The following is a 27,463-nucleotide window of genomic DNA, read 5'->3' as shown; positions in this document are numbered from 1 at the left end:
TCCATTTTTGAAGATTTTGAAGCACAATCTCTGTCAAAAAGTACAAAATAATACCTTTAAAATGATATATTGGTCACCACATATAAAGGGATATTTTTTAAGTTATGGTCAAAAGAAGCAAAAATTTTCTTATTATTCTCTTTATTTTTCTCGAACTTTAATCGCAAATATCTCCATTTGGCAAATATGGACTTATCGGTTTTTGCAAACAAACTCTTCATCTGTAAATGGTGTACAATTTTAAGGTTTAGGCTGTATTCATAAGAGAGGGAGAATGCACTCAGGTATAAACACATTTTTGTCTAAGCTCACAAGGAAATTTGTGCCAAATTGTTAACTCACATAGTAGGTCTCTGTCACTTCAGAAAAAGAAGACACTAGCTACAAAGGATGCTGATGTCTAATTGAAAATGATATACATCTAATGTGTAGATAATCATTTTGGATGTATGAAAGGTGAAAGGGTTCAGGTTGGTGATGGACACTGATTTGATAAAAGCAGTATCAGGGCCCTGTTTTAAGAAGAGTTATAATTGACTATATGGGCCATTCTCAGATTAAGTGTTCAATTCCATGTGAGTAAAACCGAAAAATCAACCACAAAGTAATACATTCAAAGATGTGTTTTCGGAAACTTCAAAACCGGTCAAATACGAAACAAAAAGTGGAACATTCTAAATGATGGCCATTCATTGAGTAAAAATGAATTGAAATAGAGCATCATATATGATTTTTGATCACCAACCAGATACGTTACCGCAAATTTACATGTTGTAATGGACTCCTAACTCTGAATTAAATTTATTGTTTTGATCCAATTTCTGTTCAGGAAAAGACATCTGTCCCTCCTAAAGATATTGGGGTTTTTCAAGAGGTAAAGATGTTGTCATCCCTTGCTAATTGGTAGAAATTATTTCTGTGTGGTAGGTTGAAATATGCTTTTTGCTGAAATAAAATATAACCTGAAGAATCACTTTGCATTTTTTGCAAATTTCGCTTACAAATAAAGTTTCGAATCCTACAAATCATGCAAAGGGAACAATCCGATCTGGAATTTCCACAGGAAACGAATATGAATTGCTTTCCTGGGGAAATAACTATGAAAAACATCGAATCACCTTTGGTAACGTATCTGGTAAAATATAAGTAATAATTTTAGTTGTGTATGAATAAATAAATATCACCTGTTTAATTATTTACCTCATGAATTGATGTAAAAATGAATGATGTAAGCCCAAATTAAGCATTTTAAACATTGTATGTAATATTTAAACTATGAAATGTAGTGGAAAAGAGCCCTAAATGTGAAAGCTGAGTTCTTCATTGACAGAATATTCTCATCTTACGTCTGAATGTATTTATCCATCTGACTATAAATATTCATTAAGTTATGATGGATAATGCAAACAAGGTTTAAAAAATATATTTTTGCAGGCACTTAGAAGGAAGTAGGTACAGTCTCTATGAACTCGATATGCTAAACAGTTGTTTGACCTATGGTAACGTATTTGGCTCATCCCTTTTAATGAAAATGAATAAATAATTGTTCAACTTATCAATGAATCTTGAGTAGTTCTTCATATGTTGAAAAACACTAGAATAAATATGCAACAGAACACTGAAACTTTTCTCGGAAGCGTTTCATAAACTACTTTTTACTCTTTCAAAGTTTGGTAACGTATCTGGCGTACCGTAATTGAATCTGTCGGTGAAGTTACAGAGCAATTTCTACTGAATATTCTTCATTTGAACATAACTTTAATTTTTTATGGAAGCGTCATTCTATGCAGAATTGTTTTATGAACACTTTGTTTTACATAACATTATTTGTCGCCGTGGGTGCCCTGAATTATACGTAACGTATCTGCTAAATCTGAAAAGCAAAAAACTGATATGCTGAATCTTAGCTTCGTCTTGTAAAATAAACGTTCAAAGTTGTTGCATAGAATATGAAAGTGGCTGGGTTTTATAGAATAGAACTTTGGAGTTTATGAGCAAACAACAATTTGTTTGTACAAACATTTACAATTTCTTTTCAGCATTTTGATTATGTGGTAACGTATCTGTCGGAAAACTTGGCAGTAAGTTGTGAGACACTGACGCACAAAGAAAAATCATTTGGAAGTGTTGCTCTTTTTCACCTCTCTGTCCTTTGGTGTAAGAATATAATCCTGAGGTCCAACAAAACGAAGCATGTAATGTGTAGGGATGAACTTTGACCAGATTTGATCCCTAGAAAGCACAAGACCAATGAGCAAAATTCGGTCACGTATCTGGGGTAACGTATCTGTGGTAACGTATATGGTCGATCATATTATTATGAGAGCGATATCTACCAAATATTTCTCACTTGTACTAAACTTTAATGTTGAATCGATGCGTCATTCCGAGGAGTAATGTATAATATACAATTTGTCTGACATTGTAATGTCTGTCGCCGTGGGTGGCGTGAAAAGTATGTAACGTATCTGTCCAAATAAAAGTGTAGAAAACCGATATTTCAAACATTGTACCGTATTCTCAATAAAGAGCTGTTGCACAAAAAATCTAAGTACTTGCAGTGTATGAAGTATATCCTCAGGGTTTCATATACACGGGGTCATTTCATAGTCCTGTTATTTTCGCAATGCTGTAACACTAAAGAAACTGGTAACGTATCTGGCGGTGAATTTGGCGACAGGTTTCAAAAGGCTATAAAAAAAGAAGTCAATAAAACTTTTGGAACTTTTTGAGTATTGTGATTAGCACATATGATATGCTCATCGTCCATGAAAATGATATTTGGAAAGTATGTTTGTGGACGGAGAGGAGCAATAAAACATAATTCTGAAATAGCCGGCGACACTGCGTTTTGGGGGTCTTAACGAAGTTTAACAGCAAAATTTTATACAAAAAGGCAGACAACCGCATTTGATCGTGTTTATTTTTAACAAATAAAATCCTCGTGATATATTATAAACATTTAAATAGTATCTAATAGGTTTCAGGGAACCGCAAACTGTCATGGAATGTCGGCGACACCAAAATTCCGTATTTGAACGCTTTTACTGAGAATGGGCCATATGGTTGATTTCTATGGTAAGTCTATGGAAGCCTGTGTGGTAAGGAAATTTATAATCGATTATGTCCTTTGATAAAATGGGGCCCAGGTATGTTACAGTTAGGCAGTTTCTTCTGGATATCTGATATGTTACTGTAAAACGAGGAATGTTCGTGTGCATTTTAATTTTGCGAGCGCCAAGATTTGCGAAATTAAAATGCACACAAAAGTTCTTGTCTACACTATATGCATTGAACGCCAGTTGCAATTCGCGAAAATTTCATTGCCGTAAATATATCATGTTTTACAGTATGTGGATATAGTCCATTCTTCAATCGCCTGTTCAGAGATGATTCATAGAACTAGCAAATCACAAGTTTTGAATGTATCACGGCACAGCAGAATACAAAGGCTGCAATTTTTAGTTGTAAGGAAATGGCGTCAAAATCTTTCTCTGGAGTACATGTATTTCCTGCCACCCTTGCAAGACCTCTAAATTCTCGCAGAAAGCTATAGTATGGAGTCATGAATGATGACATCACAATGGGGGCAATGCTCTCAGCACAGGTACCTAGCCAATGCATAGCTCGTGAGCTTACTAGCAATGCCAGTGTAATGGCCTCTTGCAGTTTGCATGGGATTGGCAGTTGGGAAGTAGCTCAGAAATAGACATTATCATTAAGCTATGCCAATCTTACCATTTTTATGCAGCTGTTCATCAAAATCTGAGAATAAATGATGACTGAAATGCCAGTTGCAAATCATCACCTTGTTGTAGGCTACAATGTCTGAGTTTCCACTCAATGTCCAATTCTTCTTTTAGATTATTGTTTCTTTTTCTGGAACAATGATGGGTCTGATAATGTCATCACAATCTGAAAAGCTGTCCCAAATTATTATGGAAAACACCAAACCATCCCATTGCCAGATGGTCTGTGATTGCAAAGTGAATGCAAGGAGGCCTACATGCAGTTGTCTATGTGAGTGTATGAAGATGAGACTGTAATGGCTGATTTGCACAAGTTCTCATGCAAGTGTCTATGAACATGTGTTGATAAGAGCGGGATTGCGAGAGTTTGGTAGGTGCACTTGGTTTTGATCTAGAAGCCCTTCACTTTCTACCGAAGATATCAAGTTAGAATTGAATGCAAGAAGCATTTTGGCAGATTTCTTTACCAATAACTATCTGTCACGGACAGATAAACTATGGTATCAATCCTGAATCTTAGATGCTTTGCATGATGCCCATTTGTTACCTGATTAGCTTATACACTTGTAATTATCTGTTACTGCAAAACAACAACAATACTAAAAAGTGACAGAGGCAGTGAGTGCAGTTCATGGGCTGTTTAGCATTGCTATCATGGGCATGTTTTTCTGTTAGTAGTACCACTGTATTATTTGCAAACAAATGATAAATTAATTTTCTTAAAGACGCAGCTACTCTGTGCAGGCAGTGAATTACATAACAATTTTCTAGCTTTGCCCTTTCTATTGAGTGTTGCAATGCATGTAGTCTAAAGAGGGAGCTATTGCATTTCAGAGCTTCCACTGCTCATCAATAGGAGGATTTGCCAACTTTATCTAAAGACTATAAAGAGATGGCTGCAAAAGGAGCCAGCTCTTATGATTATCTTTGTTCCACAATCTAAAGATTCTTCTTTTTTGTGTGCATTTATATTTGTGTAGAAGTTGAGATGGGGCTTCTAACTTTGTCATAAGGCTTGCTACTAATGCTATCCCTTATGGAAAACACTGAACTTACAGTATAAGTAAGGGTATTGTAACTAGTGGCCTAGTCAACTTCCAGTGAATCTTTCTTCTTCCCACAGAAATATGAGCACTTTAATGGGTTGTGAACTGAAAATCAATGATATGATATACAGTGTATCAGGTCAGGTCAGGTCAACCCTTAATGCCCCCTGGCATGCAGGGCAGCAGATGAAGGCTCCCCACCCTTCTCTGTTGCTGGCCCTCCTCTGGAGAGAAGTCCAGGACCGTCTGTGGTCTGATCTTTCACCCTCTGCTGTTCTTCCGCCATGTCTGCTTGGGTCTGCCATGTCTTGTTTCTCCTTCAGGTGTCCAAGAAGAGTCACTCTAGGAATGGAGTTTGCGTCCATTCGTAAGACATGTGCAATCCATCTCCATGTAAAGACTATTAAAGAGATGGCTGCAAAAGGAGCTGGCTCTGATTATCTTAGTTCCAGTGGAACTGTTCCAGTAGAACTAGGTTATTCATGACCTTAACCTTGGTCTTTGTGAAACTAAAGTTTTTCTATAGAACACAAATAGGTAATTGCATTTTGAGGAGAAAAACCTATGCTATGAGTATGAATATGATGAATATATATATATATATATATATATATATATATATTTATATAATTTGTTTATATTTTGATATAGGCATTATCCATCATAAGAAGACACATTGTCTTTCTTGTTCAACATCCACTTGCAAAAGTTTAAACATAGACAAATTTTACAACATAAAATAATGTTACTCATACTTCCAAAAGATAGATTTCCAGAAAACACTGATGTGCATGTTCTATGCGCAGAATATGATTTCGGTGTATGATGGCAGACTCTTGTGGTAGGCAACCTGAAATCAGGGGTTAGGAGATGGTTATGGCAGTATCCATGATATTTGCAATTAATGTGAGTAGTGATAGTACAAGTGAGAATGAATTCACGCCTTTTTTGCTTAGAAGGCAAGTTGTGTCAACTTTGGGCATCAAAATTGATGTATTTATTATGTGGACATGTTTAGAAATAATGTACATGTGGGGAATAATCTCCTTTGAGAGCTGAAATGTTCACTGAGCTGCATAGTGATCATATTTAAGTTCGACAAACACATGATGCATTGTGATGTTCCTTTTGAGCTACTAGTATTCATAGCAAGCTCTCAGCTCTGCAGTCCTCAGGCATAAACATGTATACAGTTCGACCTCGATTATCCGGCCTCCTTTTATCCGGAAATCTCTATTATCTGGACGCGTTTACGCAATGAAGGACTTTTTTTTTCATCCAAAAATTGAGAAAAACAGTGACTTTAAACTCAATTAAAATTTCTACAAAACTCACACGATTTACCTAAAATATTCCCGACAGAACTAACATAAATCCACACCACATTATCATAAGATGTGCATGATAGGTTTCTCAATATCTAATGAGGTAAAATGTATGATTTTCACATAAAGATATACTTTATTTTTGTGAAGAAGGGACTACAATTTTGCGCAGGCTAGCATAGATTACACCACTGTTGTGGAGTACGCTACCTGCCTAGCTGCCAGTGCACTGGGACGGCAGCTTGGACGGCAGCTATATACATTAGTATTGTGTCTCCCATATCCGGCCAATTCGCTTATCCGCATGAGCGCCGGTCCCGACATGGCCGGATAATCGAGGTCGAACTGTATATGCAGTGCTGAGGTGCAAAGCATAGAGCATCTTTTCAAAAATTCTCATTGAAGAGGCCTGATCCCTTAGAAATGTTTTTCTAAATAGCCACTTTGTCCTACTTGAACCTATCTCCAAAGAAAAAACGTACTACTACCATAGGGCTCTGTTCACAATCGCAAAATAATATAGATCTTGAATGGCAGGGAGCCTTGTTTGTTGCAAGTGTGATGTTTTTCTTCTTGTGTCAGCGAGATCAAGTTTTCTTCTTGAAAGGTCACTTTGATTTGAAGTGTGATATTTAGACCTGTTTGATAATTTCTAGTGTCTTTACATTGGAAACAAAAAAAAAATCTTCCATCTCTTAGTATTTGAACTGTTTGTACAGTGCTTCTTGAATATTTTAGAAAAGCAAACCATGCTGCAAAACCACCTTTCTAGGACAGATACTCTCCTGTGGTATACAGCTGTCCTTCCTCACATGGTATTGTCGTCATAGTTGCAGAAGAGTGCTCCTATTGAGAGAGATCCAGCTAACACCGCCTTTATTTTGCATGTGTGAAATGGGCAGTAGTTTTCTTTTAAAGGCGATGTTTACTGAGCCTACTTTGATGATCTCCTTAGAATGTCCATGGCCTGTGGGTGTGTACTGAGCTCCCTGCTTCAGTGCCCTAATCTGCTGTTGATGGGCTTCCGTTAAATGCTTTCTCCATCTCTTTGTGCAGCAACTTGTCTCATCTTCACATGATTTTAGATGTGAGTTTGAAATGGGTGTACTATACACCACCACTACCTTTGGTATGAGATGATTTCAGTTACCGTACTTCCTATTTTCTTAAATATCTAGGATTATGTTACATTTTCTTTTTGTTGTTGTTTTTTCTAGTGAAGTCAAGAGTAGGACATGGTAAATTCAGACCTGAATAAATAATTGAAAACTTCTGTCTTGTTTTAAAAACAGTGACATCTTTAATACTTACAGAAGACTTTTTATCTCTTTTATGATAGTAAGTTGTTGCCTACAGTATTGTTGGCTACAGTTGAAGTTACTCTTACAGAGATCATTTCTGACATTTTTCCAATTTACTCTAGCTGTTAAGTACATTTCAAAGTTATTGGTAAACTAATTCACTCTAATTATTATTCTTATTATATAATTAAGTAGTGATTTAAAGGGGAAGTCCAGACAATATTCATAATTTCACATCATGCACAGCTCCATGTGTAGATTTGTGGAAGTTATTGTGGTCCTTGAGCAGAGAAATTAATGCTCTGAAAAAACACAGAACAAATTGCACTGAACAATAATGATAACTAAGGAGGTTCACATACTGTATTTCAGAAATGTAGCAATGTAATTGTATTACAATACTGCTTGCTTAACAAGTTAACCTGTGTAGAATTTATGCATGCTTTCTTCTTTTGGTCTGCTTCCTTGAGTCCCCACTCATGCATTCTTATGGTGAAGCTGCCAAGTCATCATCCCTGTCCATTGTGATTTGTTATGAATTTTGAAAACATTCTTATTCTTCATCCCAATCACTATGAATTCTGAAACTCTGCACCCAGTATTACCAATTTATAGTCATTCAATTAATATGAAAATATGAAAATGATTTGGAGGTCTCCTTTAAGGCAGCAGATCAGTAAAAATCAAACAAGTATGTGAAGAGGTGATTGATTGAATCTGTTAAAGGGTTCCATCTAATTTGGCACTATATCCAAAGACTCCATCTTTCTTAAAAGCATCTCCCAGACTGGAGATCTCTCACCTGGGCCAGCTTCCAAACCGAGATTTACAACATGATTTCAAATTTACACATCATATTAGGCTCGTGACTGCTTCTACTGCATATGTTGACTGCAACTTGCAAGTTACACTGATGAAAAGGTCATGCAGGAAATGTGAATAATAACAGCTTGGCACACTGAAGACTTAGCTGTATTAAAGTGAAAGAGGATTTCAGTTGATGAGTAATGTTTCTACTCCATGAGGATGAATAGATGACTTCCAAGTATTAAAGCTACCACAATGAGATGAGCAGATAGTCTAGAAAATGTGAAACATCCACAACACGTCACACGATTTACAATAAGCAGGAGGATTTGATGTCACAAGTAGGGATATTTTCTGCAAGAATGCATCTGCGTAAGAGAAAATGAATTTTCTCAATACCATGTTGTGTGTTCTGGAGTTGCAGCAGTAAGAGTGAAGATAGAGATTCAAGCCAGGCGTGTCAGGCATGACGCTACTAAGGCCAATTTGAAACAATTTCCGCATATTGAATGGTAGGATTAGGCAATCTTGTATTGTCTCTTTCAATTTAAATCTTCTTGCTGAGGTTTAATGGTCCAGAGAGACAATTGAAAGAAAGTGTACCCATACCAGTGAATCGATAGATAGAAGAGTAGAAGAAAAGGGTATAAAAGGTTGGATTGAAGTTTCTGTTGATGCCACTCCAAAGGAATTAACTGAGTGTTAAAGTGTAGTGAATAACCTCATTGGTACAGTTTCAACAGAGTCTAAAACTCATTGTTCATGTTAATATCAAAGTGTATTAAGGCATATGTAATGCCAGAAGTTTCTGCTTATTTCATTTCATACCATCTTTCTTTTCAGATAAGAATGTGTATCCAAATATTGAATTACCAGTAATAGAAAGTGTCATCAGTAAAATTAAATCAAAGCCTTTTGAGACAGTTGTGTAAACCTCATAAACTTTTGTTAGAAAAGAAAAGCAGAGTGGAATTATACTCAACACCGTTATGCATGTAGTATCATATCATTCTTGTGTCACTTCAATTCACATAAACTAAGCAGAGAATAAGCTGTTTACAGTGACATTTAATTCATAAGAGGACAAAGAAAACTAAAGCAAGAGAGGAGACACTAAGTGTGTGTGTGATGTGTCTCGTATGCGTTTGACAGAAAGAGAAGCAGGTTACACATTCTAGGATATTCCAACAGCAACTAGCTGGAGGCAGAAAAGTTTTTCTTTTTTTATAGTCATGGGATTAAATGGGTTTAATACTTAATGGATAAAGCCTTTTGCTCACATGAATTTGCAGAAGTTTAGCTTAAGGTTGTGAAAACACACATTAAGTTCAGCTCATATTGGATATCTTTTATTTGTTTGAGCAGCCTTTAGACAGGTATTGAAAACAAGCATGTACATCAAGCACAGAAGTGTCTTTTTTTTTTAAGGATAATTTATTTGCTGATGCTTCATTTTGAAAAGCTTTTCAAAGTGTGCAATAGATTGGAAACTGGCAAATGTAAGTCCTGTAATACTGTATGAGTTGTTATTTTTGCATACAGATATTTTCGCAAATGAGCAGGTCAAGGACATTTTCGCGAGATGTTGTTTTCATGAATTGATGCCTAGGCTATTGTAAGTGCACTGTTAGCATTACACATGGTGACATTTTTGCACGTTGTGAAATTCGGTGTCCAATAGTGATTCAGGAAATTCACAAAACTGAAACCCTTGTGAAAATAAAAGGTTAGGCTCATACAGTACTCACTGTTTGGAACCGGATTTACCCAATTTATTTCTGTTTTTCTTTACAGATGAATTTAAACAAAGTATTTGATTTTTTTTTCCAGGCTGCTATCTTTTGCAGCAGATTGATTAGTTCTGAGTGTGTGTGTGTGTGTGTGTGTGTGTGTGTGTGTGTGTGTGTGTGTGTGTGTTTGTGTGTGTGTGTGAAGACTGCTCCTGTATACTGGTATATATACAAAGACATCAGTGCCATTTAGAATTTCAGCCAATATCTTGGCTGTGGAATTTGTTCTGCAGCTTAGCAATTAACAATGTAGGGGGATACAAATGGTGCAAATCCATGACTGTCTGCAGATCTGCAGTGAAAAGGACTGACACAGTTCCTGAATCCTTTCAGTTAATTTTCAATGGGCAGGGGTTTGTACATCTTCCCAGTATTTCACTCCCAAATCCCCATGACATTGCATAGTGACAGTAAATCAAGATTCATTAGGATTTTATATAGAGTCAGTTAATCCAGCCAGCAGGTATTTATCCTTCTGCAGTCCTTTCATATTCGAGCTCCTGGAGCCTGCTGAAGGCAATATCACAGCATGGTGCTCTCAATTATGCCCTTTAAAGGAGAATTCCTTACCAGTTTAAAGTTAGTCGGGGAAAAAAAATAATAACATCTTAACAGTGCAAAAGGAAAAATTGATTTTTTTTTTTTGGGGGGGGGGGATAAAATGAAGGAAGTTATTAAATTGTCATGTTTTGCTACTTTTCACAAAATATTTCATGAACATGTGTTATGAATATGCAAATGAGTGAGTTGATGATGTCTTTCCCTCACAACTTGACATAAAGTTTGTACACAAAATCTTGAAATTTCCAGTTTTGTTCAAAAGCAATTATGCCCCAATCTCAAATCCTAATACATCTGACTGATCATTATTTTGGAGTTATTGTGCCAAAAGTAACATTGTGTAACACTGTCATAGATGAAAGTCAAATTTTCATCATTTTTTTTTTGTGTGTGTGTAAATGATCAGTTGAAAATTGTGAGGTGATGACATCATCAGCTCACTCATTTGCATTTTCATATCATCTGTTTGAGAACTGATTGCAAAATCATCAAAACTTCATGATTTTATAACTTCCCTAATCCTTGTCCAGTTTTGGTCAAATTTGTTTGTTTGTTTGGGTTTTGTTGTTGTTGGTTGTTTTTGTTTTGTTTTGTTTTGTTTTGTTTTGTTTTGTTTTGTTTTGTTTTTTGCTCATAAAATTCTACTCTTTCTGAGTTTCAGACAATCTTTTATGCAGCCCAGAATTTCCCTTTCATGGTTTGACTTCTTTCTTTTAACTTGTTGTGCAGTCTGGGGAGTTCGCTGTATGCTCAGGCCAGAACAGTTCATATATGACCCATCACTGTGTTACCCCAATAAATCTGCTGACATTCAAAGTAAAATAATACTGCAAATAATGTGTTAAGAAATTTGATACTTGTAGAAGATTCAAAGTTTGATATCTCATCTACATCCTGTTAGAATGTCAAAGTCCAGGGATGTTTTGACTATCAAAATGTTTTGGTTTTCAACAAACATGTGACTGGTTTTTGAGTTGATGCATTTTGGTATGCACTCCAGCATGCTGGATTGTATCTATTTTAGAGTTCCACTTTCTTGTTGTTTCTGTGGTATGTTAAGGTTGATGAAATGAGACAAATTATACATCATTTTTAAGTTTAAAATCTAGAAAATTGTGAAATCCCAATATTAAGAAATTAATGTTGTCAACTTTATACATCTTATAACAGCTTTTTGTATAATTCATTGATTTAGATCAAGCTGCATTTGTAAATGCAGCATATAAACCAGGAAAAAGGACCATCACATTTAGATGACAGAGCTAATGAAGTCGAACCTTTTGTCTTTGTGCTCTGATGTTATTGATATGAGACAGTTTTGTGTCCCACCTGCTATTATTCATCATGAGTAATGAGAATGGTGCCTATGTTGCAGTAACAGACACCTCAATATTAGATCAAGTCTTCATTCATTATTGCTCCCGAACGGAAACCTTCAAATTCTCTCCTGCCTTGACTGATCATCTAAATCAATAGTTCATTCTCCTCCTATCCACCATGATTGGTCTAATCAGCTTTTATTCCACTGTACACAGACATCCAATAAAGGTTAATTCAGAAATTTGCTGGTGTAATTGATTGACTTGATGGTTAATTAGTTTGAACAGTGGATTAACAGACTGAGCTTAGATGGCAAAGGAGGGAATTGGGGTGAAAATTCATGAGAGAAAGCCAGAGAGGTTTAGAGAATGGATTTGTTTTAGAGTGACATTTGATGTTTTGCTGAATGGGGAGTTCATACTAAGCTGTATTATACTCTTAGTGTATGAGATTGTGAATAAAAGGAGGTCATGCTTGGAGTATTCACGAATTCATGAATACGAAAAAGAAAGATTTATCGAAGAAATAAAAGCTGGACTTCACTACATGATGGCATTTATGAAACAGCTACTGAAAGCAAGTCTTGAGCTGCAAGGCCATGAACATGTAGTCTGGGAAACTCTGGGAAAGAGTCCTAGATTTTACCGACCTATTTAGAAGGATTTGGTATCAAGCTCAACAAAGGTCTTGTAATCCCTGCCCAGAAGGGCTTAGGACCAACTCAGCTCTTTGATGATCTTGGTTCTCGCTCCTCTTTGTAAAGGAAAGTAACTGATTCTTGAGTGTTCCTCCATGGCGATAATATTATCGCAGCAACACGAGGATATGAAATAGAGTATCACATGCACTTTGCTGGGACCACATTAGCTCATCTCTTGTTTCTAAGGACACTAAAGAAATAATATTTGTTCCTTAACCTTGCCAATGTGCAATCTGTATGATATCATCATTTTGCCTATCAAATCAGTTTATGACCCTTGTAAGAAATAAGGAGTGTGAAATACCTTAATCCTGCATAAATTGTGTATGTGTGCCTTTCTGTCGGTTTATAATTATACACATAATGAATATCTGGGAGTGCAATGGACAGAATATTTCATGAGGTGAAAGATTAAGTGATCCATTCAAGTGGCGCAGCCACTTGAATGGATCACAACCAATCAAATGACAAGGTTCTACACTGTATTTAGATGTTACATAACATTGCCTCTGTCATGTAAGTTTTGCTCCATTGTGATAATATTATTGCAGCAACAGGATGTGAAATAGACAGGGTATCACATGCACTCTGCTGGGACCACATTAGCTCATCTCTTGTTTCTTAGGGCACTGAAGAAATAACATGTATTCCTTAACCTTGCCAATGTGTGATCTGTATGATAACATATTTTACAGTATCATGTAAGTTTTGCTTCATTGTGATAATATTATTGCAGCAACACAAGGATGTGAAATGGACAGGGTACCATACGCCATATATTTCGCAAGTTTCTAAATTTTCACAAATCGAGACATCTCGACGATTTCGTAAGTTGTTAAATTCCCGATCGTGGAGTCCTGTACAATACAGAGAAATGTGTACGCGTACGTCACATTCATATCAGGATCAGAGTTAATATTTTTGTGTGTTTTTAATTTCGCAAATAGCAGCTGACTCGCGAAATTTGCGAAAATGAAAACCTCGCGAAATATTCGGCGTATACAGTATCACATGCACTTTGCTGGGACCACATTAGCTCATATCTTGTTTCTAAGGACACTGAAGGAATATCATTTGTTCCTTAACCCTGCCAATGTGCAATCTGTATGATATCATGATTTTGCCCATCATCATATCAGTTACCCCTGTATAAAAATAAAGTATGTGAAATACCTTAATCTTGGTGAGCATGAAGTGTGTATAATGTGTGCCTTTCTATCAGTTCATAACCATTGCTTTTTTCAATAAAGTTTTGCTTTCTAATATACATGTGAATTACCCAACAGGAGATATTGCCATGTAGAGTGTACATCAGTTGTTGTGTCACCTGACACTTTTTATGCAGTGCAGACGTATTTGTTTAACTGAAGTAAGCTTAAATCATCTTTGTAAGGTATGGATATACACTGATTTGTTTGTGGGAATGTGTCAAAATACAGGTTGTTTACATAGGCTGTATGTTATGACGAGAGTCACTGAGAAAATATCACGCATTAGGTAAAGCGAATCTTGAAATGAATCCAATTCTTACTGAGTTTTCTTTTGTTTTTGTCCCCCACCCCATATTTGCTGGTGGATGTGCTGCAGGTCTTTCTTCAGGGTCGAGGTTTATAACATGGTTGATGTACAGGCTATCAAAATATCACATAGCATTTCTCATAGTTAATGGTCTGGTATGCCATCATGTGTCACTGAATGAATGTTCACTATAGCTGCTTGTTGTCTTTGGAGGAATCCTGATTAAAATTTAGTGAACACACACAGACACACAAACACAAACATGACTGCTCCGTCATGGCGTCATCTATCACTGCACTTGCAATAACTTTCTCTGTGGTGTCGATTCTGCTTTAAATGGTTGCTGTACACACTATGATTGTAGTGTACATTCGATCTTGTTCATAATCAAGTTTTATCAGGAGTTCAAGCCTTAAAGGCGTAATTTACCATTTGCAGATGAAACAAAAACCCAGCATTACTGCTTTAAAACAGTTCTGAAATGTGGTCTGGGATAGAAACAACCACTGTAAAAATCTAAATTGGTAAAATTTATGTTAAGTAGGCCTATTGTTAAATATACAGAATGTGAACAATAGTTATGAAAACATTCTTTCCAGACTAAACCGTCTACAGTTACGGTTTATTGAGAAAATACAGATATCTCCTTATATTTTAGGCTTTATCACGAAAATTTTGTATGATAGGATGCTTTGCAGTACAACAGACGTACATATGCATTAAATGTCATATCTTGAATTTTTTTATATCACTGTTTCCAAAGGTAAACAGGACCTTAAATGTATGATTTTGTCAAAGGCAGGTTAGGCAGTAGATTTTTCTATGATTTAACAAATGAGTTAATGAACATTGTTTGTTACACAGTTAAGGCAATAAATAAATCTGTACTTTTATTAACATAGCTAATTTGTTGTTTTGCTCAGAAGTGAGAAATAAGTTAAAGGTATCAATTTCTAGTCAGTTTTCCCTGAGGAAACCAAGAGGAAATACATAAGGCAAAGAAACACAATGCTTTGTTAGTACAACAAATGCCTACTGAAGATACAAAGTGTAACAGAAATATTATTGGAAAAACCGTAGAGTTGACAAGGTGGTGCGGTGGAACTGCAATAACAGATTTGCGGTGTCAGTTGTCATACTGCTGCAGGCATGGATTTCCCCTCCCTTTCCATGATATGAAGTTTCCACCATTATGTACCTTTAACAGAGATTTGGTGCTCATTGATCTGTATGTGTGTGAGGAAAAAAAAATACAGCAAAAGAAAAAATAACAGGTGCTCAGGATGGAACTTGCGTACATTTTCAAAGAAATAAATACATCATAGCTGAAAATAGTTAGCAACCAGTAACATGGATGCCTTAGTCATTTGGAGAAAGTGAAATGTAGTGGCGCAATGAAATAATCTTTTTTGAGAGAAATTGCAAAATATCTACATTTATATATATATAGGCTGTAGAGCTCTGTACACACACACACACACACACACACACACACACACACACACACATACAGAACATGCACATAATGCAGTATATATATGTGTATCGGCAAGCAAATAAAGATATGTAAGCATATGTACCACATACAAGAAAAAGAATGAACATAGGTTTAGAAAAATGGAATGGCAAGAGAATTTGTGGAGTAGGTAAGAGAAATAATTTCCTTAAAACTCAAATGTAAATTGTTTCTTTGCTTGTCTCTTCTTGCCCAGTATACTTCTTGTATACTTGCTGCTTTGTTCAATTTTCTTTGCAGTTTAGAATTTTTTCCCTTCTTCAGGAAGTAAAAGGTATGATAGTGCAGTGAATTTGTAAAGCTGAAAATTATCAGCCAGAAACTTGTGTTTTGCTTTTAAGTATTTTTTAGCTACATTTATATTCATATATATATATATATATATATATATATATATATATATATATATATATACACAATTATGCTGTGCATTTATACATGGAGTAAAAATTAAAGCTACTGTGAATACGGGAGAGCCCAATGTGGCCCTGTTATGTATTTGTATGTAAAAAGTTTGTATAAATCGCTTCCTGGTTCTTCATAGCTGTATGTCCCCCACCCTCCATGGACTATGTTTGTACCGTGGTACAGGATGGTGTGCAATGGCTACCTTGCTAGCATAGAGCCAAATTGGTCATGTAATAAGTTAGTGAGATTGGGGGGGGGGGGGGCAGAGAAGGAGGGAGAGGGTGAGGGAGAGACAGAAATTGGTCTTTGTGATAAGAAGTTAGGCATATTTGCAGTTGCTTTCCGTATCAAGCGTACCTCTGGGAAAGTTTTACACAGTAGTGTTACAGTAACAAAGCTCGGGATTGTTCACATGCTCTGTGAAGGGATAAGAGTGATGTTTTGTGTGGTAACGATGTAGGTTTCAAGAAATGTGCTGGCCAAGTCCAGTACAACCTTATTTGCTTGTACTTTGCCAGGCATCTTGTAAAAAGTGAATGGAGGGAGTGGGAAAACTTGTGGAAAGAAAGAGAGAGGGAGAGAGAAAATCATACATCTTGAGCAGAAAAGACAGCGCGGAAGATCCTAGAGAGATATGCAAGAGAGTTTGAATGATATAATGAAAAGTCTGTTCATTTTCCTTCATGATGTCTAGGTTTTTCTAATGCCAGAAAACTCATCTCTTATTCATGTTGCACTTAACATGGTACAGTGCAGCCGCATATACACTGTCAATCAGACCTGTTACTGATATGAGCCACGTTGTACAAAGAGATTGATCTTCTGTTTACATTGACAATATTACAGTCACAATGCCTTTCAAATGTGAAAAAAAAAGAGCAATATCCAGTCACATCATGGTGCTGCCTTTGTCAACACTATACAGATTTTCCACCGCATCTTTTCATGCTTATTACTGATTTTTCTTTAAGAAATCATGCAACTGCACCCCAAGAATAAGCTGTTTCTGTCTCTTCAAACAGCTCTAGAGATTTTCAAGATGAAGTATAAAACCATTTAAAGGACAAGTTCACCTTCATATAAATGTGGATTGAGATTATGCAGCAAAATAAGAACACATCAGTGAAAGTTTGAGGAAAATGGCACAATCCATTAAAAAGTTATGAATTTTTAAAGTTTCTGCTCAGTTACTGCTGAATGAGAAGACTACTACAGCTTGTGATGTTACATGTGTATAACGATATAAAGAAAATACAAGGAAAATTAAACATATATTCACTTTCTTGCATAATAAACGAACACTTGACTTGCGATATCTGACTGTAGTCAAGTTTTCTCTGATTTTTTTTTTTTTTTGTCAATTGTTTTTGTTTGATCTTGGTAAATATATACCTCTCCCCCTGTGGGTGCATTTCTCTGTAATTCTGGCAGCCATCAGAAAGGGGAATTTCTGTTCAATTCATTTGCATTGTTAAGCGGTCATTCTGTTCTACATTTTTTTGCTGTGCCCGTCCTTATTGGTGTGGAGTGATTAGACCAGATTCAACTGCGTCCCAAACTAGTTCTTGAGTGCTGAAACATCTAATGGTTTGGGGGAATTTTGCAGTTGTCATTGGTTGACATAGGCAGGGTACCCCTCAGTGTATGGCAAGGCCTCCTGAAGCCCCTATCTCTGCTTCTGTTCTGTTGGATGATCGCATGAAGTACCACAGCCTTGATCTGTAGACCAACAATTTCCTAATGATAACCAGATGAAGATTTACACACAAAAAAAAAAAGTTTCATAACAAATAACAGAGGGTGAACTGTACATTTCTGAAGACAGCTGTTACCATGTCTCAGATGTTTTCAGATTTTCCCTGGATGGATGAAACAGGTGGTTGTTTAACAGTCTGCATATTAAATATCTGACTGTGGGGCATGTCTAAAATATCAGAATAGGCATTTTCACATCAGCCCGATGTTTCGAAATAGCGTGCTATTTTCTGACTTTGGAAATTAACCCAATCACAAAATAGTGCGTTATTTGATAATGTGAGTACATATTAGCGCGCTAATTTTATCGCTCTGATCAAGAAAGTTTCTCGAGTCCAACTCAGGAAATTTCCAAAATAGCGGGATAATTTGCAAACTAGCGCGCTATTTGATAATGTGAAATCGCCTCAAGAAACTAGACTCGGAATTTGTCAAGACTGACAAATTAGGTGATCCGATCTTTTTGGAAATCAATGATTCGAGTCCTGATCCCAAAAGGCATGACCATACAGTTTTCATCTGAGATTAGGAACATTGGTCGTGTTATGTTTGGATTCTCATTTAGAAAAGGGAGTCAGACCTGCCATCTTTGGTACCGAATTCCGTATACGCTAACGAAGATACAGAATGAAGTATATTTGACCTTTGACCCCACTTTGGACACCGAAGATGGCATCTGAGCAAAACGTGGTTATTTTTTGAAATGATTCTTGTAACATGGTCTTTGCGTGTGCAAAATATGGGAAAGATAGGACATGTATTCACCAAGATACAGAATGAAACATTTATGACCTTTGACCCTAATTTACATACCCAAGATGGTGTGCGATCAAGTAGTTGTTATATTAAGAAATAATGTACGTGACATGAACTAAACATGTGCAAAATATGGGGGTGATAGAGGTTGTTTTTCTTGAGTTATTGCAAAGAAAGTTGCAAAAAGAAAGAAATATCTCAATACATCGAAGATAAGCTTTAATTTCAACCAAGTTTTTTAGCATGATCCCGACATCGTATGAATTAACAAAAGGCAAACTGACGATAGCGCAAAGTCTCAGCTACAACATATTAAAATCTGGGAGAAATTCACCGAAGGGTAAGTGAGCTAGTGCTCAATAAGGACTATCATGTCAACTTTCACATCTAGAAAAATTCCCTCCCATAGAGATAACACGTCATAACGAAGGTACAAAAAAAAGTACATATGACCTTTGACCCCACTTTGCACAGACAAGATGGCATCTGCGCAAAAAGTGGTTATTTTGTGAAATGATTCTTGTAACATGGTCTTTACGTGTGCAAAATATGGGAAAGATAGGACATGTATTTACTAAGATACAGGATGAAATATTCATGACCTTTGACCCTAATTCACATACCCAAGATGGTGTCCGATCAGTAGTTGTAATCTTATGAAATAATGTACGTAACATGGACTAAACATGTGCAAAACATGGAGGTGATAGGGGCTGTCTTTCTTTAGTTATTGCAAAGAAAGTTGCAGAAAGAAAGAAATATCTCAATACATCGAAGATAAGCTTTAATTTCAACCAAATTTTTTGACGTGATGCCGACGTCGTATGAAAAAACAAAGAGCACATTCACGATAGCCTAAAGTCTCAGCTACAACATATTAAAATTTGGGAGAAATTCACCGAAGTATGAGTGAGCTAGTGCTCGAGAAAGATAGTCATGTCAATTTTCATTTCCAGAAAAACTGCACTCCCATAGAGATAACACGTAAACTGGTCAAATTTGACAAAGTTACTTTCAATCCCTTTTTACGAGGTGATGCCATCATCCAATCAAAATGTTGTTATAAAATGACTGAAAGAACATTTAATAAGCTACAACATATTGAAATTTGTGTGAAAATCGGCAAAGGATAAGTGAGATACGCTCGAGTGAACTTGAAATTTGATGACGTCATTTTGAAAATTTACTTTTTTTACTTTATTAAGAAATTTGATATCTTTTAATCATTTTTCCAGCTTCACCAACCCATGAAATAACATGTACAACTCATCAGCTTTTAGAATATGTAAAGAAAATGGGGGGTCACCGTCCATCCTGACGAGTAAAATCAGGGTTAAAATTGGCGGTTTTTTTGCATTGTTGCACTGTATATCGCCATTGACGCGCACGCGGAATTTCAACTTTGACGGGCCCGTATGACGTCATATTGAGTCGGATTGACTTGAAACTTGGTAGAAATTTTCCTTGACTTTTCAGGCATCCGATCAAAGTGAAAAAACGGGAAATTTCTATTGCATATGAGCTGTGCGTGCGTATATGTGCGCGCGCGTACGCGTCCGTCCAATTTTTTCAATTTTTCAAAAAATGTTCCAAATGGTCTGAAACGTGTGCAAAAAAAAATTGAGCTCGATTTGAGCATACAAATATTTCAACGCGCGCGTACGCGCACGTTTTAAGAGAAAATATGAATTTTGAGAAGATGAAAAGAATGCGTATAACTTGAATTTTATGTAACGTAAATTTCATTGAAAAATTCCATTCCATTAATGAGATATGATTGAGAATATGTTTTCAAATAATGACGTCATAGTGACGTCACGGTCGACTGATCACAATGATTTTACTTGATTTGTCGTCTTTGGGACACGATACATATATGGTATAATTTTGGCATTGATAGGAAGAGTACTTTCTGAGCTAATCGAAACACAACTTTTGTCCAGAAAGAAAGGAAGAAGAAGAAAGAATCCGTACAGATACAGAAGGTGATCCGAGAGGATACTCGGATCACCTAATTAGTGCGATGCATCCCATCATTCCTAGCATGTGTGATGGCGATCACGCGGGTAATTTTTTTGAAAGCTCTACTGGTATACCCGACACTGTTTGCATACAGCTGTATATGCTCAGCTGTCGAATTAGATTGAAAAAATTTCGGGCAATTTCTCTTCAGGCTGATGTGAATACGAAATGAAATAGCGCGCTAATTTGTGATCGCGAAAAATATCTCGAGCTTGGATTTTTATCGGGATGATGTGAAAACGTCTAATTTGTGTACTCTTGCTGTTGTGATTGCACATGTTAATAGTCTCTGGTCTCCAGATTTTGTTTTCTTTTTTCTTTTTTATGCCTCCGCCACAAAGTGGTGCCGGAGGCATTATGTTTTCGGGTTGTCCATCCGTCCGTCCGTTCTTCCGTCCGTCTGACCGTCCGTCCGTCCGTCCGTAATGAATTTTGTGGACAGCGTAACTATCAAAACCTTTTGAGGTATCCTAATGAAACTTGGCATGTATGTGTATTAGGGGGTGAAGTTGTGCTTATCAACTTTTGGGTGCACATGCTCAAAGTCAAAGGTCAAAAGGTCAAGGTCAAATACATAAAATTTCACTATTTCCACCATATCTATGCAATGCCTGAAGATATTTTCTTGAAACTTATTGTATACATGTATTACCCAATTAGAATTCTGTGGTGAAAGTTTGGGACATGAGGTCAAAGGTCATCCACCCACTAAGTTTGATGGAGATCGGACCAAGGACCTGGGAGGAGTAGAGGAACAAATAGACAGACAAACGTTGCTCGAATTATAGTATGATGCCAGCAGGATTATTTTTTTTTTTTTACACTTGGTGTATGGATGTATAACCTAATAGAGATTCTCTTGAAAGTTTTTTTTGAATTTTTTATTTGTTTGCCTCAAAGGTCAAAAGGTCAGAGATCAAGTGAAAGTGCTGAACTAACTTTTTCCTCCATATCTTGGAAGTGCTTCAAGTTATCTTGAAACTTACAATATATTTATGCATTGTTCTGCCTGACAGTGATTACCTTATGAATTTTAGGGTCAAAGGCCAGATGAAAATGGTAACAATTTACTAGACTATTCAATATAGAAATTGCGCTTTTCTCCATACCTTGAAAATTACTCAATGCATTTTTATAAACGTATGAATGGGTCAAAGTCAAGTTAAAGTCCTTAAATCCCCAAATACATGCTCTCCTATTTATCTAATTAAACCTAGGTCAAGGATGGTGAATATTCAACACATTTGTGACAAACTTGTCATTTTGATATTTTGCCAATTTTGTGAAAATGTAATCAACACATTGTCCACATGCACTAGACCTATTAGGAGAATCATGCATTATGGCGGAGGCATACCAGTAGTGCAATTTTTTTTTTTAAGCATTATCCTTTGCAAACTTTTGCATAAACCACCTTTAAAAAGTTCTTTACTGTATTAGGGCCTTGATGCATAAAAAGATGCAATCAAACATTAAAGTAAAAAAAAAAAATAAAAAAATCACACATGCGTCAGGTATCAGCCAAACAGACTTGAATGATGAGAAATATATTTTTTTTCCCTGACTTATGTTTGATCTCAATTTTTATACATGAGGGTGTGTGCCTCTATACTTGTCTATTTCCGACTAGGTGTTACAAAAACATTTAAAACTTTTGATCCTTTACCTGTTGAGGACAGGCTGATTTTGCTGCAACATGCATTCCCCATAGACACTTGCCCGAGTTTCTGGACTCATCCTTAACGGGTTAATAATTTTAAAATTATATATTAGGTAACACTGTCATTGATACAAGTAATAGCTGAATAATGTGCAATTTAGTTGGAGATGATTTGAATGTGAAAGCATAAATCGGTTTCATTAAATCTATGATTAGTTTTAAAGATAGGTTCCAGCTTTTGGTCAAATTTTAACCCTCTGTAAAAGACTTGAACTTTTTATACACAGGAACCAATGATGTGTAAGTGAGTGTGTGCTTACAATGACCCTGAACAATAGACATAAATACCTTGAATACCACCTTTTCAGAGCTATGCTGACAAGGCTTCTGGTCTCTTGCTCCAGAGCACATGAATGCTCTATTAATTATTCATGATGAATGCCCCTGGGCACTGCTAGTCTGCATTCATGGTAAAGGGTAAAAAGCATGCACATGAAAAGAGTAAGCACATGTTTCCATATGCTTGCATACACTACATAACGGGATGAATAAAGACTAGCTGTGATAGCAGAATTCGTCATGAATAAATAGTAGAGCACTCAAACCATGGCCATTGTCTGTGTGTGTTGACCACACACTCCCATACACACCCTTGTGCAAAGTTAAAACTTTGTACAGAAGGTTGAAAATATAGCAAAATCTGAACCCTAACTTAAATGAATTTAATGAAACTGGTGTTTTTTTTGGTAATACCTAGTAGGCCTACATATCAGGAACATTCCTAAACCACTAAACTGAGTGATAGAAAACTACATCATAAAGGAATGTTCCTGAGGAGAAATAGGACCTTGAAATAAAGAGTAGATTGGAGCACAGTAACTCACTCTTTATTGTGTGTGAACAAAAGGGAACTTCAAGCTCCACAGTATCCATTATGATGGAATGATCAGATTATTCTGAAATGTGGCAAAGCTATCATGAACATTCCGTCCATTGTTGTTTCCATGTAATGAGGAGACTACTGCAGTTTATGACATCATGTGTAGAAAATGTTCTGAAAAAAAAAATCAACATATTTTCACCTTCTTTTGCCATAATGAAAGAGCAGCTGACTTCCTTCTTTTAGAAAACGTGGGGAATAAGATTATCCCAAACATATGCCAGTAACAAGTCAAATGAATGTTTACTATTCATAATGAAATGACTTTTGTGGAATTCTCCTTTTATATTCTTTTTAATATTGTTTTCCATACTTGACATCCCCTACCATCTGAAAAAAGGGTTATCAACTGCTCTCTCATCATGCTAGAAAAATGAAAATGTATTTGATTCGTTTGTACTTTCTAAATATCATTGCTCTACTGTGATATCAGAACTTGTTGTAGTCTCCCTATCCATCAATGACAACACATGGATTTCACCCAAACTGTATCAAATGTATTATCTGGTACTCCTCAAAATTGATTTACATGGTTGTATATTTATAGCTAATATTACTGCATTCACTGAATCCATGTATTTGCCCTGATATAAGATTTGATTCCATTTGATTCTGTTTTATTCAAATTAATGAAATTCTTGCATATTTTTTGTTTTGTTTTTTTTTTGGTTTTTTTTTTGGGGGGGGGCCTTTTTTTTTTTTTTTTTTTTTTTGCTGCAGCTGATTGACAAAGTGCCACACATTGAAGTTAATAAGCACTCAGTTAATCAATGTTTAGTAGTAGCCATGATAAAAAGATCGTGGGCGTACATACAGTGTACTAAGGTAGATTTGAACATATCTGAAGGTAGTAGGTTCAAATTCTGCCCAAGTATGTATGCACATGATTTTTATTTATCATTGTTTCTTTAAAATACTGATTAATTCAGTGCTTATCTATTTCACTTCAGGGCAGTTTGTCAGTCAGTTTCATTCCGATTTGTTGTTCTTTGTATATATTTGGAGTAGAGTTCCCTTTAAAAATTGTTATTTTCTCAATGCCATGGGAGGGAGCCTTTATTCAAAATGATCACCACTGGTTATTCTAAGATGAAGTTATTGAGAGTAATCTCCACTTATGTTAGAGTTAAATTGAGGCCCCATTGCACTGACCATCGCAGGCTTATCTGATCCCCAAAATGGAAAAATTTTGGCTTTCCGATGAGTTCCGATAAAATTTAATGCGACAAACTCCAGAGACTTGCATCAAGGCTCACCGAGGGTGATACCAATGCCAGAAGAGCCTAACCTGTCCGATGACGGTTTGATCATTGGAATCTCAGCAAACTGTCATAGGACATCGGCTGGATATGCCTGATAGTCGCACAACACAAGTCTAACACACATCGGACTGACTCCACACTTATCAGACTGACTGAACTCTTCTCCAACACTGACTGGACTTGCAACTGAAATGGTATTTGATGGCGACCTAAGCTCTGAGCTTAGTTCCTTCAGTGGATGATCGTGCCTCATTCGATTACACCCAACTTGTCTGACACTGACCTGATAGTCAACCAACACAAGTCAGATTCATCAGACTGAGATCCAATACACTTAGGTGGGTGGCAGGAAGCAAAAAACTTTGTTTCTGACGAGTGACTAATGAGAAAAAAAAATCCATGGAACGGGGTTATTAGACCCTCAATATTTTATTTTAAAATTGCTTGGTACAACTGTTCATTGCTATCCATTTTATATATTGCCTTGTGCCCACTAGCAACAGAACCTTGTTTAAAGGGTGTGTACAGTTCTGGTTGAGGTGAGGATTTAGCTTTTAACGTTTTGCGAGATATTCAGAAACCACTCTATGAGATGTCAAAGAGCATGCAGTTCTAAGGGGTATCAAAAGTTTATTCGATGAAAATCGGTTTTGAAATGGCTGAGATATCCAAACACAAGGTGAAATAAAGAGGTGATAATAAAGTTGTGGCATGTCACCTTTTATTATTAGCACTTTTTTTTGGATATCTCAGCCATTTGAAAACCAATTTTCATCAAATAAACGTTGAATCCTTAAAATTACATGTTCTTTCATGTTTCATAAGAGGCTTTGCATTATCTCACTTAGGAATGTTGAAAACATGAATCCCCACCTCAACCAGTACTGTACAGTCCCTTTAAATTATCACCCACACGGCTTTGACATTGTGAGTGATGACACACTATTTGTTTTCCCATCATGTCAGAGCGCACACTGCTTTGCATTCCATCTCTAAGTTCATATTTGCCTTTGACCCAAGAAAGGATATCAAAACACAAGCATTGCACTTTTATCCCACATTTCTGCACATTATGTTGCAGTCACTTTTACTCTGCTGGTGTGCATTGTGTTATATTCAGGTGCTGTTAAAGATTATGGTCATGCATCTGCATATGAACATTTTTCAAAAGAAAAGTATGAAAGTTTAAACCCAAAAGACATCTATTACGTGGATGATGTAGAGGTCAATGTGGATGTAAGATTGTATTGACCGTTTCGTGATATCAGAAAAATTGTACACACCTTTAAAATCTCCAGTATTGAACACGTAGTGTGTACTGGTATCTGCCAATTTGGTCAACCCTCCTCTGGAGCAAACATTTTGGAAGTAGTTACAAGCCCAAGTGAGCAGCTACATTGCTGACAGGAGCAGTTGTAGTAATGTGTACGCATTATATGATCGAGATTTGGTGAAATAGGAGACAACTGCTTAGTAGTTTTCCTATCTTCCAAGCAGACTGTGCCATACCAAGGTCTGTCACCAACCGCCACATGGCGTCACACCCCGTGCCCTTCACCACATAGCTGAGGCTGAACAAACATAAACATTCATCATCATAATCACCAAAGTGATGAGTGTTAACAATCCATCTGTGCACCAGTCGGCTGATCTGAAGATACCTACCAAGATACCTACCATGATTTTTTACTTGGCGTGCCTTCCGCTGATTATATGTTGTGGTGACATTGAACCTGTAAACTTCTAATCTAATACAACTTTGGCTTTTTCTGTGGCTGACCTCGATAAACCACTTGTCACAGGATTAGATATTACAGTACATGCTGCTCTAGAATATGCATGTACAGTGTTGAAGGTATTTACAGTACTTTCAGTTTTATGCGTAAGTGGAGACAGTTTTTATACCCCCACCCACACAGTTTTTTTTTTTTCGTGTGTGTGTGTGTGTGTGTGTGTGTGTTAATGCCCTGACCTGAAGAAAACAAATCAAACTGCTTTAATAGAGAAAACCTGTATAGGCAGTTCATGTTTGCTAGATACTAAAAGCTCAATTCACTCTGTACTCAAACAGGATGAGATTCAGAGTCAGAGGGTGGGTTAAAAAGCAGTGATAGCCACCTACGATCATGAGTTAAACATGATGCGTGTGCATGACAGTACTGATGTATTGTGAATACTTCATTGATAGCCTCATTCAAACTGTCTTCCCAGTTTACCATTGAATCACCCCATTCAGTATTTGCATCATATGCAAACGGACACTTCAAAGCAAATCTACTGTAGCTCTTATAGCACTTAATATGACTGACTTTAAGCCTTCTGTAAGCATCATCATATTCCTGTGATTGATTAGCTGTGACTGTGCTTAACCCACGCACACAAATCACGGTTTTAAGATGTAGTCTCTGTTTTCAGACTGCTTTCCCTCAACAAGCTCTTTAAATCAATACATGTGCCCAGACATGTGGAGTTATGTATATTTTCAGCTGTCAACATTCCAGGCATATAAATGTTCAAACACATGTTCCCACAGTAAGTGACATAAGTGGTGATCATTGTTACACTGCTCTGCTACATGTACAAACTGTGATATGGAACAGTCATGCTGGTGGGAATCGGAGCGTAGCAAAAGGAACCTGTATTTATTATAGGGTGGGTACCCCATAGTCTTTGCTGCTGAGTTTGAGTAGCTGCAGAGGCACAGCACCAGAAGTGCTGAAATAACACCACTCCACAACTAGAAGTATTGCCTTTTGACTGCACACCATAGAAGTAAAATATAATAGACTCCTGGCAAGAATCCATGAGGTTGTGCTGCTGCATGCTGCTGCACTGAAACTGGGCTGTTGAGTGCAGCAATTTGGGTAGAGACTCATTGATCTGGTTGGAAAACTTCCTCTCTTTCCTCTCCACAGCCCTCCCAGGAATTATCTGCTTCATCCACTTTCTCCATTCTGTTGGACCAAACGTGATTCTTTCTACCACAGCTGAAGGTATCAAAGAGGAATTTTGCAGTGGCATTTTTTT

General features: G+C 36.6%; 1 protein-coding gene across 2 annotated transcripts in view; it reads left to right on the top strand.

Moving 5' to 3' along the window:
* LOC140229250 (excitatory amino acid transporter-like) overlaps window positions 1–27,463 on the top strand; it is a 142,577-nt gene that overhangs the window by 52,301 nt on the left and 62,813 nt on the right. The window contains exon 1 of one of the 2 annotated variants that reach the window (XM_072309529.1): window positions 27,113–27,429. The exons of the other annotated variant lie outside the window; for it this stretch is intronic. The gene's annotated coding sequence lies outside the window, so the exon portion shown is untranslated. Of the gene's footprint in view, window positions 1–27,112; window positions 27,430–27,463 lie in introns of those variants that run through there. 2 annotated transcript variants of the gene reach the window in all.

The sequence above is a fragment of the Diadema setosum genome, chromosome 5 (assembly GCF_964275005.1).
Source record: "Diadema setosum chromosome 5, eeDiaSeto1, whole genome shotgun sequence".
Classification (NCBI taxonomy): domain Eukaryota; kingdom Metazoa; phylum Echinodermata; class Echinoidea; order Diadematoida; family Diadematidae; genus Diadema; species Diadema setosum.
Note: the sequence above shows the minus strand (reverse complement) of the source record. Positions and strands in the feature narration are given on the sequence as shown.